Source organism: Manis javanica, chromosome 2 (assembly GCF_040802235.1).
Source record: "Manis javanica isolate MJ-LG chromosome 2, MJ_LKY, whole genome shotgun sequence".
Lineage (NCBI taxonomy): Eukaryota > Metazoa > Chordata > Mammalia > Pholidota > Manidae > Manis > Manis javanica.
The window spans coordinates 159,696,204-159,700,608 of NC_133157.1; positions in this window are offsets into that span (position 1 = coordinate 159,696,204).

Genomic DNA, 4,405 nt, shown 5'->3' on the forward strand with positions numbered 1-4,405 from the left:
CAGTAACTTCCTTGTAATACTGTTCTCAGGATCCCTGGAATTTCCTATGGGAATACTTTATAATAAAGACTATTTTAGATCAAATCAACTGGAAAATTGAAATCATCCCTGCAGGTAATGGTAAAATCTAAACTAGAAAGGAATAGATATAGACATAAATTTAGAAATCGGCCTTGGGAAGTAACTATGTGAGCAAATGAATTTCCCAAGTTTTGGAACATAGAGAAGATGAGCAGAGGGTCAAGGACGGATGACTAGTTAGATGCTGGTGATTAATAGCACCACTTCCTCGCACAGCTACCATCACTCTCTTCTTTATCACCACGTGACAGATACATATTTATTTAGAATCTGCCCCCGACTCCACCACTATACATGAGCTCTGTAAGAGCAGTTGTTTTGTATGGCTCTTATTGGAGTCCCAATGCCTAGATCATTGCTTGTAACACAGTAACATACACGTGCGACATACCTGACAAAATATCTCACCAATTATCTGATTATCTGGAAAAGTTTCCAAAATTAAGATTGCTTACAGAGATCAGGTTGAGACATATTTAGAGTACATTAAGTGGTATCTTTTTGCAGCACAACCCTACTTCGATCAGTTTAATATAGACATAACTTTGTGTCTGTGAGTATTCACATGGAAGGAAGAAAAAGTGACCCCAGAGGCTAATATGGTATGGAGAAAGCAACTTGAGATACACTGAATGCTCTCTATATGACCAGCTACCTAATATTTCTGAGTTTTAATCACTATTCAAGGGCAGCCAGCCAGAGGAAATGTGTGTATGGGGATTCTATGGGATCTGTTTTAGACTTCAGACAATTTACTTTTTAACCAATGACTCATCAAATTTAATAGAAAATATTGTCATTAAGTATACAGAAACCCAAATTAGGCCACCACGATGCTATAAGGAACAGATTAAAATAGAAAATTGACTTTGTTAAATTGTCAAAGAGAAATGAGGGCATATGTGAATAAGACAGGATTGAAAGTTAAGTCACAATTTGACAAGAGCTCAATCAATAAAGAGGAACGAGGAAAAGGTAGGAGAGGGATTAGGGAGGATCCATTTTGTGCAAACTAGGCAGAAAAAGATCTGAGGGTCACAGTACCACAAAATGAACACTGACCAGTAATGTAGAAAAGTGTTTTACGTGCTTTTGTGAAAGCAGCTATTAGCATTAATAAATGAAGAGGAATATGTGGGTAGAGAAAGACATGCATGAGTTGCTTTCTCCATTTTTTAAATACAGACTAATATTAAAGTTAACCAGCCATAGCAAGCTGCCTTTGCCATGGAAGCCCACCGCATTAGGCTGCTGAGATCTCCTGGAGTGAGGCCATGTTTTCACAAACAGGTTTTCCCAGAGTTTCCACTTCCTGCAGGCAATGGCATTCACTAGTCTTGAGCCTGTTCTCTGGAGGGTAACCTCATAATTATGTGAGAGCAAAGATTTAGTGAGAAAGAACTGCCCCATGAGGAGAGCAGCTCTTAACCACCTGGGGAACTAACTCTTCGGTCCAATTGCTTTGCTAACAACACCTGGAGGTTAGTGTCACCCTTTGCAGCTGGAAGCATTATTCTGCTGCTGACCAAAGCACACGTCACCACATCACTGCTCCAACAACATGCCAAGCAGCCTCACCCACTCACTGTTGCCTCCCACCTGTCATGACTGGCAAAAGATGGCAGCTGACTGGCCATGCAGGGAATGAGCTGGGACATAGGTGCCTAGAACACACATGCAGATCATTGGAGTCCTGATTGTAACATCAGTGTGTGGTGGACCAACTTGGAAAATGTTCAAAAACACTGGGGTTTTTAATTGATTATGGGTTTGGGAATTTGATCTGGAAGGAAAAGAAAAGTGAACTGTATGTTTAATGAGCAGAAGAGAATCCTGACCAGGAGCTTATTGAAGAGGATTTGGGTGCTGTTGGTTAGCTGCTATTTTACATCGTTTGAGAATGGCTCAAAAGCCTTGCTCTGTAAAATGATGGATTTAAGTTAGACATTAAGACCTCTCTACATGAACCACTCACTGAGATAATGAACTTTGCTTACAAAGTTGTAGAGATGCATACAGCCTTTTGGAATGTGTGAAATCAGTTATACTAAAGGTATGTGCAGGTACATGAGTTTTGAACTACCACCAACTGAGTTCTTGGGAAGTATGTGTATATTTAATGGAAAAAATGACCTTCAGGAAAACTCAAACATCCAGGACTTTCTCATCAGCTGGCCTTGAATATTGTCTTGTTTTCCCCATTCTGCATATGTTTTTCTCTTGAACTCTGGAGCCATATTTAAAATAGGGTCATAATTAATGTGGAAAGAGACTTTTACAGTCAAAGGAAAGGGGTTTGGAGATGGTTGAGTAGGGATAGAAGTGTGTCCCTCCCACACTGATGTTTTCCAGAAGGGAAGAGAGGCATGGGAGTTTTGGAGTCCAGATTAGAGATTTTGTACCCCCAGATTAGTGACTTAACTAGCTCTGTGACCCTAAATTAATTAACCATTCTTAGCCTAACATTTGGAGTCACACATAAAATAGGGATAATGGTAGTGATATCTACTTTATAGTGATGGTAATTAGATGGATGTTTATTTAAATGAAACTCCTGACATTAACTGGTATCCTCATTGAACTCATTATCACATCTGTCCACTCCCATTGCCCACCCAGAACTATGTTCTACAGTGTTGAATTGTACATATTGTAATGTTTACCTCTAAGATATGGTAGCCAGGCACCCAGCTAAATTTTATCTGAGATTTATATTTCAGATAAAAACATTCTTTTTAGTATAAGGATGTCCCATGAAATTTGGGGGACATCCTTACACTAAAAGTGATTTGTTGCTTATCTGAAATTCAGAGTTAGCTGAGTGCCTCACATTTTTATTTGCTAAATCTGGCAAGCCTACCTACTCAGCATTTATTACCTATTCACCCCAGTTTAACAGCATATAGCTTTTCATTCTGACAGTGAACCCTCACATACAATACTTGACTGTACCTGACCCCCAGATGGGTTATGCATGGTTTAAGCCAGTCAACATGTGGGCAAGTTGGGGTTTCCATGACCAGGATCCTCCCTGAACTTAAACCACCTGATGGTGTAACTGGCCTGTTGCTAGGCTACTGTTTCCACACCTTTAGACTATAAGCTATTATTGCACTATATAGAGCATTCAGTCCAGTGCTCTGGGCAGAGGCAGAGACACTAGTGCTCGACCTACCGCCGGGAGAACAAGCTGGGTAATAGACCCTTCACCACAAAGAAACATTCTACTTCATTTCTTTGGTCACAGTGAATCCATAGCAAACTTGCTGGGGGCTGAAACCACTAGCAAGACAGACACATTTCATCCCCTTACCCAAAGTGATTGGTTGTTTGGTAGGCATGTGACCTAAGTCAACTTGAATGTAGGGACTCTTGTTTAGAACACAGAATTAGAAAACTTGCTCTCTCAGATGTGAACAATAAGTAGGGAGCTACCCCACTTTGCTGGTAATCACTGGCCTATCACAAGGGAAGCTGACCCACAGAAAATGCAAAGCTGGGGAATTGCCCAGCACTGGAGTAAGAAGTGGGGTCGGACTGATGGCTGTGTAAATAAGATATGGGCACCTGAATAAAACCTTTTTTTTTTCAAGGAATAATTGATACACCACAGGGAACAGCCAGTGTCCACTACATGGTAAAAAAAATGGAACTAAGAGAAAATGTGTCCTTCTATGAGTTAGAATGCTTTAGTTGCAAGTAATAGAAAAATCTAACAGATAGGTATAAACAGCAAAGGGAATTTAGGTTCTTATAACATAAAACCCTAAGGGTAGATGAGCTGCAGGTTTATTTTCAGGGTCCTCTCTGGGAAAGTTGTTTATTTAATAGTAAAATATGGGAACAAATAAAAAGGGGGGCTTGTTGCTTTCTTTTTAAGCTTAGCCACTGTTTCTATTACTATGATTCTGTGATGATTTGGCAAACTCAAAGTGTAGCTGTATCATCAGTTTTACAAATTAATATTTATGTAACTTGATGCATTATCCAGAGCCAAATTTTTAGTAGAACTTTACGAACATTTCATTGAATTTCAGTTTTATCTGCCTAAGAAATGCAAGCATCACATTTTCCTCTACATATCCCAGAATTACTTCTGCCAATTCAGAATTTCATAAATTTGCATTTGTAAGGTTCACTTACTAATTACCTGATTTGTGTCCTTGCAAACTGTGATTCTGTACATGTTCAGTAGAATGAAGAAGACAATCAAAAAGTGGGTTCTACTGTGGTCCTTGCTTCCAAATTTAGATCTCAGATTTTTTTAGAGATATTTTTCCTACAGCTGATTTTAATAAAATATATAATGATGATTGCTTTGGAG